Raw genomic sequence first — 17,222 nt, 5'->3', positions numbered from 1 at the left:
CTGAGCAAGGAAATCACAATCCTAACCTGCTGAGCAGGGTCTCCAGCTGAACGAGACTTCAGGGACAAATAAAGCTTACAATTATTTCGGAAATTCTGGAAGCTATCTCTATTCCCTGTGAAGAACTCCGGCAAAGGAATTCTCGGCTCAGATACCGGAGCATGTACCACAAAATCTTGTAAATTTTGTACTTTCGTGATGAGATTATTCAAACCCGCAGTTACACTCTGGAGATCCATTATTGTCAGGTGCACACAGAGCATACAGAGATTAGGAGGAGAGAGAGAAAAAAGACTGCAGCAAGGCAGACTGGAAAAAAAAAAAAAAAAAAAAAAAATTCCAGCAGACTTCTTATAACTCTCCTTTCTCAACCTGGGTCTTTAACACTTTATGGGCCGGTCAAACTATCATGATCTCTGCAGGCAGAGATCATAGCAAGCCTATAGAGGGACAAGCTCTCGGAAGATGGAACTATACTGACCATGAACTAAGCCTGCCGCGCAACTAGAAATAGCCAGGTAGCATTTCCTATTTATCGCTAGATGCCCAGCTCTGGCCTAAGACCTAAATAGCTAGCAGAGGGAAATATAAGACCTGGCTCACCTCTAGAGAAATATTCCAAAGAAGACAGTAGCCCCCCACATATAATGACGGTGAGTTCAGATGAAACAACAAACGCAGCAGGAAAATAGTCTTAGCAAATTTGAGGTCCGCTTACTAGATAGCAGAAGACAGATAGTATACTTTCATGGTCAGCAGAAAAATACTAACAAAACACCATCCAGAGATTACCTTAAACTCTGGCATTAACTCATAACGCCAGAGTAGCAATCCCTGATCGACGAGAGCTTTCCAGACACAGTAACAAAACTTCAGCTGCGAACTGGAACAAATAGGCAAACAAAACATGGACAAAAGTCCAACTTATCAGTAGTTGTCTAGAAGCAGGAACAAGCACTGAGAGGCATCAGATAACATTGTTGACCGGCAAGAAACCACCAGAGAAATGAGCTTAAATAGCGACACCCACTACTGATGGAATCAGGTGAAACAGGAAAGAGGATGACAAGTCCAATTCCACAAGCGGCCACCGGGGGAGCCCAGAATCCAAATTCACAACATTTCCCCTTAACTAGCCGTTAATATTTGTGGGGGGCTATTCTATTTCTTTGGGGTCATTTCACTGAGGCAAGCGAGGACTTTCTTTCCCTCTAGGAATAGTCAGTTTCTCCGGCCGTGACGAGACGTCTAGGAATTTTTTAGGTAACGTTCCACGGCTACTTTTAGTTGTGTGCGGATAGGATCAGGTTGCAGTCAATCTAGCTACCACTTCCCCAGAGCTAGTTGTCCGTTAGTACTTAGCTTGTCAGTCCTGCGATCCTTGCCACTGGGATCATAACAGTACATACTACATAGACTAAGCGGAGCCGACCAGAATAGAATCTTCTGGTGGACCAAACCATTGAACAGAAGGTGTGACCCCTACCCCCCTTCATGGGCGGATCCCAGGAGCTCAGACAATCCATTCTTATTTTTGAGATCAGATGTGAGTTGACCTTTGAAGGAGAAGGAGTGGGGATTCTTAGCCAAGGCAAGACCCCATGTCCATCTGTGACTGCGGAAGCGAACGGGGCGAGACTTGAGCTGAGGACATATCTCGTCATTCGTGGGATTGTTTTGTGATCCCTTGGACTCGTGTGGACTATTGCTTTGTTAGCTGGCACAAGGATTATCGGGATGTGCCCCCGAACCTGTTCCGTTGGACTAATTGTGGACTCTGTAGATCTACCTGCATGTGTTGTTCCAGCGTTCTTGATAATAAATCTGTGGAATCATCAAAAAAAAAATAGCGGCGATACAACAGAGAAGTAGATGCAGTTTGTTAACTTCCAACAATGCAATGATTAATCACAGGAATTCAATGAAGGATAGGCAAATTGTCGATACGCTTGAAGAGATGCAAAGGCCGGATGTACACAATTGCAAGAAATTGGTAACTGGCAGAGAGTTTGGTGTGAACAATGCCTTAGTAAACTGCACTGAGCTAGGAAACATCTTGGTTGTAGCATGGAAGTCAGGAGCAGCTGGAGTAGACGATAAACGCCTGACTAGAGTTCAGCCCAAAGAAGTAGTAGCAAATTCCTAAAACTTGAGGCAAATATTGACAATACTACTCAAGGAGGTAGACTCATAACTCGGCCTTAAAAAAGTTAAAATGTTATTCTCACGACTCTGCTGTGCTGTTCATTAGAATGCGCTTGTACTTTACACTTCTCGTTAGAATGTTCTTGTCATGACTCTGTTGTCGGGTGTCCAGGGACTCCTTCCTTCTCCCTAATGTTAGGGGTGCCCTAACTTGCCCTTCTCCCCGGATTACTTCTGATGGTGAAGACACCAGGGCCACATACCTTGCTTTGGATTCTAAATCCATCTGCAATCTGTACCCTTCCCCCACCCAGGGAAGAGGGGAGTAGTATTATACTGTAGTACACCAACCACACTAACAAGGTAATACAAACAGGGATAAAGGAAAATACCAATCATACGAATATACTCACACAACCAACACAGGTAAACACCAGGGAGGGGAGGATGGGGAAAAACCAAAGTAGGAGAAGGAGGGGAATTACCACACACCCAAAACCTAGCAACAGTCACAGATAAAGCCACCAAATGCCTTCTCCAATAATAACCACCAACAACCTCCAGCCATACAGCATAAGCTAACTCTGACAATGAGTGCCAGCCAGGGCCCAGATTATATAGGAGATGGGAGTGGCTAACAGTGCACAGCTGAGAGCCTTAATGCTCCTGGAGCTCTCAACAGAGCAGATTAACCCCTGCACTGCTAAAAGAAACTTACACCGTTTAATATGTAGGTTAAGTGATTCTAATCAGTGCAGTATAGGAGTAGGAGAAATCAGACACTGCAGTTTTCTGGCTCCTCTCTGTTGCGATAAACCTGTGTCAGTTATTGTACTTTGTGAATGTCATTAGAATGCTGGCCAATAGATTTCTCTTGTAATTTGTGCGGGTCATTAGAATACTCTTGTACTCTTGTGCTTTCATTAGAATGCTCGTTCTTTGTGCTCATCATTGCCCTTGTACTTTACACTCGTCATTAGAATGCCCTTGTGTTATGAACTGGTGGCCTAGGAGCAGCATGGACGAGCTCTGGAGTAGGTGGCCTCTATACTGACCGCAGACCCTGAACTTAACACATCAACTAGAAGTAGCCGTGGGATGTTCCTGTAACTCCCTAGACACCTCGTCACAGCCGGAGGACTAATTACCCCTAAAGAAAGAAACAGGAATACTATCTTGCCTCAGAGAAAATTCCCAAAGGAAAGGCAGCCGCCCACAAATATTGACTGTGAGAGGAGAGGGAAATTACAAACGCAGACTGTTATGATCCTTAATGGCTGAGGATCACAAATAGACCAGCAAGTGAATAAACTAAGGACGAGCTCTAGGGAGATGGTAACTGGACTGATCGCAAATCTGAACCTATCCAACACAACTAGAGGTAGCCGGTGAACGTGCCTAAAAAATTTCTAGACGTCTCGAGCCAGCCTGAGGAACTAGCTACCCCTAAAGAGAAAGAAAGACCTCGCTTGCCTCCAGAGAAATAATCCCCAAAGATATAGAAGCCCCCAACAAATATTAACGGTGAAGTAAGAGGAAGGCACATACATAGGGATGAAATCAGATTCAGCAAAAGAGGCCCACTAGTACTAGAAAGCAGAAAATAGAGCAGGGGTCTATGCGATCAATAAAAAACCCTTACAAAATATCCATCCTGAGATTTCAAGAACCCACACACCAACTAACGGTGTGTGGGGAGAAACTCAGCCCACTAGAGCAACCAGCAAGCGAGGGAATTACATTTTAGCAAGCTGGACAAGAAAACATGATAAACACTGCTGATCAAAAAATGAGCAAACAAAACTTAGCTTATCCTGGATGGACTGGGAGCATGGTAGACAGAAGAAATCTGAGTAGCACTGATTACATCGACAGCCGGCAACAAGTGGAAGTAACACAGAGCTATATAGGAACCTCCCAGAGGATAACGAACCAGCTGATAGCCAGAGTCCAGCAGGATAACAGACAAATCCACCAGGGGGAGTCCAAAGCAAAAGTCACACCATACCACCAGTGACCACAAGAGGGAGCCTGAAAACAGAGCTCACAACAGCAGACTGAAAAACAGAATTTAGCAAAGGAGGCCACGCTACCTAGAAAGAAAAGACAGGATAGAGTACTGTGCGGTCAGTATAAAAAATACTACAAAAACCACCACAGAGAATACAAAAATCTCCACACCTAACTAAAGGCATGGAGGGTAACTCTGTGACTCCAGAGCTTCCAACTTGGCTGAATAAATCTTTACACAGACAAAGCTGGACAAGAAAAAACATAGCAATTCACTGAACTATTAAGTCCACTGCATGTGGACTGCAAAAACAGAGCCAGGACTTATCTTTGATGATTTGCACAATCCAGAAGGAGAAACCAAGCAAAGATGTGGATTCCTAGAAAACAATGTACAATTGGCACTCACTAAAGGAAGGAGCCAGACTAAATAGCCCCGTCCAAAGTGGAAGCAGCTGATGACTGTTGTGAAGGACAAACAGTCGCACTACCACTTATAACCAACGGAGGGAAACAGAATTCACAACAGTACCCCCCCTTGAGCAGGGGTCACCGAACCCTCACCAGAGCCCGCAGGCCGATCCGGACGAGCCAAATGGAAGGCACAAACCAAATCGTCAGCATGAACATCGGAGGCAACAACCCAAGAATTATCCTCCTGGCCATAACCCTTCCACTTGACAAGATACTGAAGCCTCCGTCTAGAAAAACGAGAATCCAAGATCTTCTCCACAACATACCCCAACTCCCCATCAATCAACACCGGGGCAGGAGGATCAACAGAGGGAACCACGGGCACCACATATTTCTGCAACAAAGATCTATGAAAAACATTACGGATGGAAAAAGAGGCTGGAAGGGCCAAACGAAAAGACACTTGATTGATAATCTCAGAAATCCTATAAGGACCAATAAACCGAGGCTTGAACTTCGGGTAAGAAACCTTCATAGGAACATGACGAGAAGACAACCAGACCAAATCCCCAACCCGAAGCCGGGAACCCACACGCCGATGACGGTTGGCAAAACGCTGAGCCTCCTCATAAGACAACACCAAATTGTCCACAACATGAGCCCAAATCTGCTGCAACCTGTCAACCACAGAGTCCACCCCAGGACAATCAGAAGACTCAACCTGCCCTGAAGAAAAACGAGGATGAAACCCAGAATTACAAAAGAATGGTGACACCAAGGTAGCAGAACTAGCCCGATTATTAAGGGCAAACTCGGCCAATTGCAAGAAAGCCACCCAATCATCCTGATCGGCAGACACAAAGCATCTCAAATAAGTTTCCAAAGTCTGGTTAGTTCGCTCGGTTTGGCCGTTTGTCTGAGGATGAAATGCGGAAGAAAAAGACAAATCAATGCCCAGCTTAGCACAAAAGGACCGCCAAAACCTAGAAACAAACTGGGAACCTCTATCGGACACAATATTCTCCGGAATGCCATGCAAACGAACCACATGCTGAAAAAACAACGGAACCAACTCAGAAGAGGAAGGCAACTTAGGCAAAGGTACCAAATGAACCATCTTAGAAAACCGGTCACAGACCACCCAGATAACAGACATCCTCTGGGAAACAGGAAGATCCGAAATAAAATCCATAGAAATATGCGTCCAAGGCCTCTCAGGGACCGGCAAAGGCAAAAGCAACCCACTGGCGCGGGAGCAGCAAGGCTTGGCCCGCGCACAAGTCCCACAGGACTGCACAAAAGAATGCACATCCCGTGACAAAGAAGGCCACCAAAAGGACCTACTAACCAAATCTCTGGTACCAAAAATCCCAGGATGGCCAGCCAACACCGAACAGTGAACCTCAGAAATCACTTTACTAGTCCATCTGTCAGGAACAAACAGTTTCCCCGCTGGACAGCGATCAGGTTTATCAGCCTGAAACTCCTGAAGAGCCCGTCGCAAATCAGGGGAGATGGCAGAAAGAATCACCCCCTCCTTAAGAATACCAACTGACCCAAGAATCCCAGGGGAATCAGGCAAGAAACTCCCAGAGAGGGCATCAGCCTTAACATTCTTAGAACCTGGAAGATACGAGACAACAAAATCAAAACGGGAGAAAAACAGGGACCATCGGGCCTGTCTAGGATTCAGCCGTTTGGCAGACTCGTGGTAAATCAGATTCTTATGATCGGTCAAGACCACAATACGGTGCTTGGCCCCCTCAAGCCAATGCCGCCACTCCTCAAATGCCCACTTCATAGCCAACAACTCACGATTGCCGACATCATAATTGCGTTCCGCAGGCGAAAACTTTCGAGAAAAGAAGGCACACGGTTTCAAAAAGGAACCATCAGAATTCCTCTGAGACAAAACGGCCCCTGCCCCAATCTCAGAAGCGTCAACCTCAACCTGAAAAGGAAGAGAAACATCCGGCTGACGCAACACAGGGGCAGAAGTATATCGGCGCTTAAGCTCCTGAAAGGCAGAAATGGCCTCAGAGGACCAGTTAGCTACATCAGCGCCCTTCCTCGTCAAATCGGTCAGGGGTTTAACCACACTGGAGAAGTTGGCAATGAAACGGCGATAAAAATTAGCAAAGCCCAAAAATTTCTGAAGGCTCTTCACGGATGTGGGCTGGATCCAATCATGAATGGCCTGAACCTTAGCCGGATCCATTTCTATAGATGATGGAGAAAAAATGAAGCCCAAAAAAGAAACTTTCTGTACTCCAAAGAGGCACTTAGACCCCTTCACAAACAAGGCATTGTCACGAAGGACCTGAAATACCATCCTAACTTGTTTCACATGAGACTCCCAATCATCTGAAAAAATCAAAATATCATCCAAATATACAATCATGAATTTATCAAGATAATTCCGAAAAATATCATGCATGAAGGACTGAAACACAGATGGGGCATTAGAGAGTCCGAATGGCATCACAAGATACTCAAAATGGCCTTCGGGCGTATTAAACGCAGTTTTCCATTCATCACCCTGCTTAATACGAACCAGATTATATGCCCCTCGAAGGTCAATCTTAGTAAACCAACTAGCCCCCTTAATTCTGGCAAACAAATCAGAAAGCAGAGGCAAAGGGTATTGGAATTTGACCGTGATCTTATTCAAGAGGCGATAATCAATACAGGGTCTCAAGGAGCCATCCTTCTTGGCAACAAAAAAAAAACCTGCTCCTAATGGAGAAGAAGATGGCCGAATATGCCCCTTCTCCAAAGACTCCTTCACATAGCTCCGCATGGCGGTATGTTCAGGCACAGACAGGTTGAAAAGTCGGCCCTTAGGAAACTTACAGCCTGGAATCAAATCAATAGCACAATCACAGTCCCTATGCGGTGGAAGGGAACTGGACTTGGGCTCATCGAAAACATCCTGGAAATCTGACAGAAACTCAGGAATTTCAGAAGAGGGGGAGGAGGAAATTGACATCAGAGGAACGTCATCGTGAACCCCTGACAACCCCAACTAGTCACAGACATAGATTTCCAATCCAACACCGGATTATGTACCTGTAACCATGGAAACCCCAGCACAACAGAATCATGCAAATTATGTAACACCAGGAAGCGACAATCTTCCTGATGGGCTGGCGCCATGCACATGGTCAGCTGTGTCCAAAACTGAGGTTTATTTTTAGCCAATGGTGTAGCATCAATCCCCCTCAAAGGGATAGGACTCCGCAAAGGCTGTAAGGAAAAACCACAACGTCTGGCAAATTCTAAGTCCATCAAATTTAAAGCGGCGCCTGAATCCACAAATGCCATGACAGAGAATGACGGTAATGAGCAGATCAGGGTCACAGATAACAGAAATTTAGGTTGTACAGTACTGATAGTAAGTTAACGGAATTAGCGATTCTCTTGGTATGCTTAGGGCAATCAGAAATAACATGAGCTGAATCGCCGCAGTAAAAGCACAACCTATTCTGACGTCTGAATCCTTGGCGTTCCGCTCTAGACACAATCCTATCACACTGCATAGGTTCAGGACTCCGCTCGGAAGACAATGCCATAGTGTGCACAACTCTGCGCTCGCATAAGCGCCGATCAATTTGAATCGCCAGAGACATAGAATCACTCAGACCTGCAGGCGTGGGGAACCCCACCATAACATCTTTAACAGATTCAGAAAGACCCTTTCTGAAAATTGGCACCAAAGCATCCTCATTCCACTTAGTAAGCACAGACCATTTTCTGAATTTCTGGCAATATGACTCTGCCGCTTCTTGACCCTGACACAGGGCCAACAAGGTCTTCTCAGCATGATCCACTGAATTAGGTTCATCATACAATAACCCAAGCGCCTGAAAAAAGGTGTCTACATTAAGCAACGCCGGATTCCCAGGTTCCAGGGCAAATGCCCAATCCTGGGGGTCACCACGCAGCAGAGATATAACAATTTTAACCTGCTGGATGGGATCACTAGAGGAACGGGGCTTCAGAGCAAAAAAACAGTTTACAGTTATTTTTAAAGCTCAAAAATTTGGACCTGTCCCCGAAGAACAGATCGGGGGTAGGAATTCTAGGCTCTAAAACAGGAGTCTGCACGAAATAATCAGAAATACCCTGTACTCTAGCAGCAAGTTGATCCACCCCGAGAAGCAAGTCCCTGAACATCCATGTCAACACCTAACTCCTGAGCCACCCAGAGGTAAAGAGGGAAGAAAAAAACACAACAGAGTACAGAAAAAAAATGGCTCAGCACTTTCTTTCCCTTCTTTTGAGATGCGGTTAACTCATTGTTGGCCAGTTGTACTGTTATGAACTGGTGGCCTAGGAGCAGCATGGACGAGCTCTGGAGTAGGTGGCCTCTATACTGACCGCAGACCCTGAACTTAACACATCAACTAGAAGTAGCCGTGGGATGTTCCTGTAACTCCCTAGACACCTCGTCACGGCCAGAGGACTAATTACCCCTAAAGAAAGAAACAGGAATACTATCTTGCCCCAGAGAAATTTCCCAAAGGAAAGGCAGCCCCCCACAAATATTGATTGTGAGAGGAGAGGGAAATTACAAACGCAGACTGAAAAACAGAATTTAGCAAAGGAGGCCACGCTACCTAGAAAGAAAAGACAGGATAGAGTACTGTGCGGTCAGTATTAAAAATACTACAAAATCCACCACAGAGGATACAAAAATCTCCACACCTAACTAAAGGCATGGAGGGTAACTCTGTGACTCCAGAGCTACCAGCTTGGCTGAATAAATCCTTACACAGACAAAGCTGGACAAGAAAAAACATAGCAATTCACTGAACTATTAAGTCCACCGCATGTGGACTGCAAAAACAGAGCCAGGACTTATCTTTGATGATTTGGACAATCCAGAAGGAGAAACCAAGCAGAGATGTAGATTCCTAGAAAACAATGGACAACAGGCACTCACTAAAGGAAGGAGCCAGACTAAATAGCCCCGTCCAAAGTGGAAGCAGCTGATGACTGTTGTGAAGGACAAACAGCCGCACTACCACTTATAACCACCGGAGGGAGCCCAAGAGCAGAACCCACAACAGAATTCACAACACCCTTGTACTTTACGCTTGTCATTAGAACCCTCTTGTACTTTGTGCTGGTCATTAGAATACCCTTGTACTTTGTTCTAGTCATTATAATGCTCTTGTACTTTGTGCTGGTCAGTAGAATACCCTTGTACTTTGTTCTGGTAGTTAGACTGCTCTTGTACTTTGTGCTGGTCAGTAGAATACCCTTGTACTTTGTTCTGGTAGTTAGAATGCTCTTGTACTTTGTGCTGGTCATTAGAATGCTCTTGTACTTTGTGCTGGTTAGAATGCTCTTGTACTTTGTGCTGGCCATTAGAATGCTCTTGTACTTTGTGCTGGTCATTAGAATGCTCTTGTACTTTGTGCTGGTCACTGGAATACTCTTGTACTTTGTGCTGTTAGAATGCTCTTGTACGTTGTGCTGGTTGTTAGAATGCTCTTGTACTTTGTTCTGGTAATTAGAATGCTCTTGTACTTTGTGCTGGTTGTTAGAATGCTCTTGTACTTTGTGCTGGTCATTAGAATGCTCTTGTACTTTGTGCTGGTTAGAATGCTCTTGTACTTTGTGCTGGTCATTAGAATGCTCTTGTACTTTGTGCTGGTCATTAGAATGCTCTTGTACTTTGTGCTGGTCATTAGAATGCTCTTGTACTTTGTGCTGGTCATTAGAATGCTCTTGTACTTTGTGCTGGTTAGAATGCTCTTGTACTTTGTGCTGGTTGTTAGAATGCTCTTGTACTTTGTTCTGGTTGTTAGAATGCTCTTGTACTTTTTGCTGGTCGTTAGAGCATACTGGGAACTAAACCTTCTAGTAGATGCTCTAAAAGAGGCCCAGGCCAATGGAGCAAACTACAATATGGTCTATAAAGTGTTTCCGAAGACAACTGATTTACAGTGGGCAGCATATTGGGTCTCTTGCCACTAGATGAGGGGAGGGTAGAAATACAGTATAAGCAGCCAATGACACTGAAATGGGACATAGACATTTTCTGCAGTGTATCTGTGAGGCCCTCAGAATATTTTCTTCTGTTGAGTCTATGATATTTTTGTTTGACATTATTGATGGTGGGGGGGGGGGGGGGTAGTGATTAGAGAGGGTCTGCATACCCCTAAAGTTTATAGAGATTCACTCCAGGTGGTTTTATTGTGGAGCATTTGGGGCCATTCCTCGCCCAACTGACTGTAATGCAATTTTTTGGAAAGAACCCAGGACTGTCTAAGTGAAGAATGTGTTCTGCTTATCGAAACTTGAGCCGTAACTAATATCCTCAGATCTCACGTCCTCGGGCTGCAGATTTTTCCATTTTCCTAAAGTTTACAACAAGCTCAAACAGTTTCCTCTAGCTGATAAATCCAGATTTTGCCAGCAGCTCCCACACACTGCTCCCTGCGGTACACGGCTGGTACAGGCAAGGAGGGGAAGAAATCTAACAATGCTCAGCCATAGTCAATAGGCATGGCAGCAGGCTCCTAAACCCTGATGCGAAAGTTATCACGCCCGCCACAAATTATCTTCTCATGGTAAAGACTGAACCCTACAAAAAAAGCAGAATAATAGCAAACATGTCTCCAGCTCTGACTGCACATCTGCTGGTAGAGTTATATTCCTCCGTAGAGTCTTATAATGGCGCTCTGTCTTCAGCGTGGCTCCGGTGCACGGCATTAACAATCTGGGCTATGGTTGCGCTGAATCCGGCGTCCTCGCTCTAAACCTTCCCCACAAACGTGAGAAGACTGCAATACCAAACACTACGGGGGACAAAATCGCTTAAAAGGGAACAGAAATATATATATATATATATATATATATATATATATATATATATATATATATATATATATATAATTTTTTTTTTTCAATAAATAAAACTATTCGGCCATGAAATCAGAAGTCGTCTGTACTATAAACCCTTGTATTATGAATCCTCTGTAGATTTCTGGATGCAGCCTGTGGTGTAAGGCATTACGAATTAGTCTAGGATGTTGTCTATATCTATAAATTTAAGTTTTTCCTCTTTATAAGAGGCATCGTCGATTTCTCATAAAATAAATGTAAATAAGAACGCAATGGCCAAAACTCAAGGGCAGACACGGCAACTGAAAAATTCATCATGCTTTACACTGCAGGCTGTCTTCAGAAATCTGGGAAATTCTACAAAATAAAAGAAAAGTTTTATATCTAGGTGGTGCCTTATACTTTGGCTTATTCGAAAACAAATTGCTTCTCTATTGGTGACATCAAATATTGTGATTGTAGTACGGGTATCTCAACTCACAGGCTCCAATTGTCAGCGTAACTTAGTAGAAACTTGCACCTCTCTGGCGCCCCCTTACCCTACTCACCAATATGGGTATTGACAGAGGATAAGAAAATGAACACAGCTGTTCTAATTTATGTCAAATATTGTGTGATGTGACGGGATGTATATATACCACCGGTTCCTGGTAGGAACATATCTATATACAGTATATATACCTCGATCTAGTCACAATCAAGTCCCCAACACCACATAAATATGAAAACTATGCTTCCACCACCAACATCTTATAGGTGGATCGGACACCCATTTAGTAGCGTGAATTTGCGCGGAGTACTTGGCGGATCGCTCATAGAGCAAGAAGAACAAAGTAAGCATATTTATAATTTTACTCCAGAAGAATCGGCAGTGTTTACAAAAGATACAAATGATATTACAAAAGAGACCAAATACAAATATGTATAAACAGTTATGAAATAAAACGGGATAAACAAATACGAAACTTACTAAATCTCAGTCACAGGTATGACGTGTCGATAAAGGGGTGGAGAGATCCCAAAGAAATGATCCAGTACCACAGCATGGTGTTAGCTCTCTCTCCTGGCTCTGAATGCCTGCCAAAGATGGACATTCCTGTTTTATGCTTCGGCCATAAAACTAAGAACTCCCACTTTGCTGACCTCACATATGGGCTGTTTTCTGGGAGGACACATATCTTTGAAAGTTATCGATAACTCTTTTTTCTCCTTTCGTGGGCCTGGAAGCTCACAGGCCAATGATAATGGCATTATTTTTTCCCTTGTGATTTTACTGTTTTTTTAGGTATGTCTGGGATTTGCAGGTGGGCAGAAATTAATTTCCCAGGTTTCTAATGGCCCTAAATGCTGCAAAACGCTGCCATGCATAACCCTAAGTGCCCAGATACTGGAAATCTAATTTTCCTATTTCTGGGATTATTGTGTATTATTGAATTTGACTTTGAGTGTTTTGATTAGAAGAGAAAGAGTTTTTTGGAAGGAAAAAATGCATTCAGCTCTGCTAGTCTTGGCAGGCAATAAAACTCAGCATTCCAAGCTGACCATTTGTTTGAAGGGAGGGGGATGGAAATTAACAGAGAGAGGGGCTGTATGTAGGATTCGGTCCTACAGAAACCAATGGTGGGAAGAGTAGTAGGCCAGCTCTGGTTGTGTTCCCAGAACAATGGAAAATAATTCAGATTTTTCTGACACCAATAAAAAAAGCATCTTTAAAGGGAACCTGTCACCACGTTTTTGGAAGATGGGATAAAAATAGCGTTAAATAGGGGCAGAGGTGGGCGTTACATTAGTGTGTTTGTTATGCGTTTATTACCCACCTAAGTTGCCGAAATACCTTTGCAAAGTCTCCGTTTTCGCCTGTCAATCAGGCTGGTCTGGTCAAAAGGGCGTTGTCTTCCCCCAGATTTTGCGTAGTTTTCCGTTGGTGGCGTAGTGGTGTGCGCATGCCCAAGGTCCCGAATCCTCTGCCAGGGGATTTAAAAGAGCGCGCTGTTCGTTTTCATTGGTGATCGGTGGGCGCGGCCATCTTCCTTTGGCCGCGTGTGCGCAGAAGCGGCGCTGTGCTGGCCGCGGCTTCAGGAAAATGGCCGCGGGATGCCGCGCGTGCGCAGATGGATATCGCGGCGGCCATTTTCCTGAAGTCGCGGCCAGCACAGCGCCGCTTCTGCGCACGCGCGGCCAAAGGAAGATGGCCGCGCCCACCGATCACCAATGAAAATGAACAGCGCGCTCTTTTAAATCCCCTGGCAGAGGATTCGGGGCCTTGGGCATGCGCACACCACTACGCCACCAACGGAAAACTACGCAAAATCTGGGGGAAGACAACGCCCTTTTGACCAGACCAGCCTGATTGACAGGCGAAAACGGAGACTTTGCAAAGGTATTTCGGCAACTTAGGTGGGTAATAAACGCATAACAAACACACTAATGTAACGCCCACCTCTGCCCCTATTTAACGCTATTTTTATCCCATCTTCCAAAAACGTGGTGACAGGTTCCCTTTAACTAGGCCCCCACCTAATAGTCCAGGGCTTCTGTCCCATAGATTCCAGGCTCCAGTGTAGACTGTCAGCTCTTATTATTTATTTCTATAGCACCATTGATTCCATGGTGCTGTACCTGAGAAGGGGTTAGATACAAATTACAGATATCACTTACAGTAAACAACCTAATAATGACAGACTGATACAGAGGGGAGAGGACCCTGCCCTTGCGGACTTACATTCTACAGGATGGTGGGGAAGGAGCTATTACGTGCAGGGTCCTCTCTCCTGTAGTGTCAGCTCTTATGTGCAGGGTCCTCTCTCCTGTACAGTGTCAGCTCTTATGTGCAGGATCCTCTCTCCTGTAGAGTGTCAGCTCTTATGTGCAGGGTCCTCTCTCCTGTAGAGTGTCAGCTCTTATGTGCAGGGTCCTCTCTCCTGTAGAGCGTCAGCTCTTATGTGCAGGGTCCTCTCTCCTGTAGAGTGTCAGCTCTTATGTGCAGGGTCCTCTCTCCTGTAGAGTGTCAGCTCTTATGTGCAGGGTCCTCTCCCCTGTAGAGTGTGAGCTCTTATGTGCAGGGTCCTCTCTCCTGTAGAGTGTCAGCTCTTATGTGCAGGGTCCTCTCTCCTGTAGAGTGTCAGCTCTTATGTGCAGGGTCCTCTCCCCTGTAGAGTGTCAGCTCTTATGTGCAGGATCCTCTCTCCTGTAGAGTGTCAGCTCTTATATGCAGGATCCTCTCTCTCCTGTAGAGTGTCAGCTCTTATGTGCAGGGTCCTCTCTCCTGTAGAGTGTCAGCTCTTATGTGCAGGGTCCTCTCTCCTGTAGAGTGTCAGCTCTTATGTGCAGGGTCTTCTCTCCTGTAGAGTGTCAGCTCTTATGTGCAGGGTCCTCTCTCCTGTAGAGTGTCAGCTCTTATGTGCAGGGTCCTCTCTCCTGTAGTGTCAGCTCTTATGTGCAGGGTCCTCTCTCCTGTAGAGTGTCAGCTCTTATATGCAGGATCCTCTCTCTCCTGTAGAGTGTCAGCTCTTATGTGCAGGGTCCTCTCTCCTGTAGAGTGTCAGCTCTTATGTGCAGGGTCCTCTCTCCTGTAGAGTGTCAGCTCTTATGTGCAGGGTCTTCTCTCCTGTAGAGTGTCAGCTCTTATGTGCAGGGTCCTCTCTCCTGTAGAGTGTCAGCTCTTATGTGCAGGGTCCTCTCTCCTGTAGTGTCAGCTCTTATGTGCAGGGTCCTCTCTCCTGTAGTGTCAGCTCTTATGTGCAGGGTCCTCTCTCCTGTAGAGTGTCAGCTCTTATGTGCAGGGTCCTCTCTCCTGTAGAGTGTCAGCTCTTATATGCAGGATCCTCTCTCTCCTGTAGAGTGTCAGCTCTTATGTGCAGGGTCCTCTCTCCTGTAGAGTGTCAGCTCTTATGTGCAGGGTCCTCTCTCCTGTAGAGTGTCAGCTCTTATGTACAGGGTCTTCTCTCCTGTAGTGTGTCAGCTCTTATGTGCAGGGTCCTCTCTCCTGTAGTGTCAGCTCTTATGTGCAGGGTCCTCTCTCCTGTAGAGTGTCAGCTCTTATATGCAGGATCCTCTCTCTCCTGTAGAGTGTCAGCTCTTATGTGCAGGGTCCTCTCTCCTGTAGAGTGTCAGCTCTTATGTGCAGGGTCCTCTCTCCTGTAGTGTCAGCTCTTATGTGCAGGGTCCTCTCTCCTGTAGAGTGTCAGCTCTTATGTGCAGGGTCCTCTCTCCTGTAGAGTGTCAGCTCTTATGTGCAGGGTCCTCTCTCCTGTAGAGTGTCAGCTCTTATGTGCAGGGTCCTCTCTTCTGTAGAGTGTCAGCTCTTATGTGCAGGGTCTTCTCTCCTGTAGTGTGTCAGCTCTTATGTGCAGGGTCCTCTCTTCTGTAGAGTGTAAGCTCTTATGTGCAGGGTCTTCTCTCCTGTAGAGTGTCAGCTCTTATGTGCAGGGTCCTCTCTCCTGTAGAGTGTCAGCTCTTATGTGCAGGGTCCTCTCTCCTGTACAGTGTCAGCTCTTATGTGCAGGGTCCTCTCCCCTGTAGAGTGTCAGCTCTTATGTGCAGGGTCCTCTCCCCTGTAGAGTGTCAGCTCTTATGTACAGGGTCCTCTCTCTCCTGTAGAGTGTCAGCTCTTATGTGCAGAGTCCTCTCTCCTGTAGAGTGTCAGCTCTTATGTGCAGGGTCCTCTCTCCTGTAGAGTGTCAGCTCTTATGGGCAGGGTCCTCTCTCCTGTAGAGTGTCAGCTCTTATGTGCAGGGTCCTCTCTCCTGTAGAGTGTCAGCTCTTATGGGCAGGGTCCTCTCTCCTGTAGAGTGTCATCTCTTATGGGCAGGGTCCTCTCTCCTGTATAGTGTCAGCTCTTATGTGCAGGGTCCTCTCTCCTGTAGAGTGTCAGCTCTTATGTGCAGGGTCCTCTCTCCTGTAGAGTGTCAGCTCTTATGTACAGGGTCCTCTCTCCTGTACAGTGTCAGCTCTTATGTGCAGGGTCCTCTCTCCTGTAGCATGTCAGCTCTTATGTGCAGGGTCCTCTCCCCTGTAGAGTGTCAGCTCTTATGTACAGGGTCCTCTCTCCCCTGTAGAGTGTCAGCTCTTATGTACAGGGTCCTCTCTCTCCTGTAGAGTGTCAGCTCTTATGTGCAGGGTCCTCTCTCCTGTAGAGTGTCAGCTCTTGTGTGCAGGGTCCTCTCTCCTGTAGCATGTCAGCTCTTATGTGCAGGTGCAGCGCCCCAGAGTCCTGGTTGCTGCAGTAATATTATTCCTCCACCAGGGGGAGTGATATTACGTCTGGAGGCAATAAAGGAGATCTGTCCAGGTATCACAAACACACCACACACTTCACACTCCAGTCCACCAGGGGGAGCAAAGGTTCTATCTATTAGGCCACTCCTCACAGTTAGGTAAAACTGGTAGTTGGAGGGAAATTAGTTAGAGAGTTCCTGGCTGGAGGCTGAGAGAGAAAGGTCTCCAGGCCGAGCTGTCTGGAGTGATCTCCAGCAGATCCAGACTTCGGTCTGAGGAGGATGAGGGTACGCGGAGCTGCACCTGCACCCCATGCAGCAGCATCCTAGGAAAGAGACATTGAAAGGAAGCGTGTTCTAGTGAGTGAGAAACGAAGGCATAGCAATAAGTGGATACCGGAGAGGATAGTAGACGTGAGGAGCTGCATCCTTCTGGTGCGCGTTCCAGTAGCCAGAATACTGAGGGAGTAAAGTGCTCTACGCCATTGCTTCAGAGACCGGCAGGACAGTCAATTCCAAGTTGGCTGCCCGGCCTTAATACCTAAGAACACACGGTGGCAACTTGTGGGGGTCTGGGTGTCT

Source organism: Ranitomeya variabilis, chromosome 3 (assembly GCF_051348905.1).
Source record: "Ranitomeya variabilis isolate aRanVar5 chromosome 3, aRanVar5.hap1, whole genome shotgun sequence".
Taxonomy (NCBI): Eukaryota; Metazoa; Chordata; class Amphibia; order Anura; family Dendrobatidae; genus Ranitomeya; species Ranitomeya variabilis.
The sequence above is the reverse complement of the archived record's forward strand: the minus strand, read 5'-3'. Positions refer to the sequence as shown.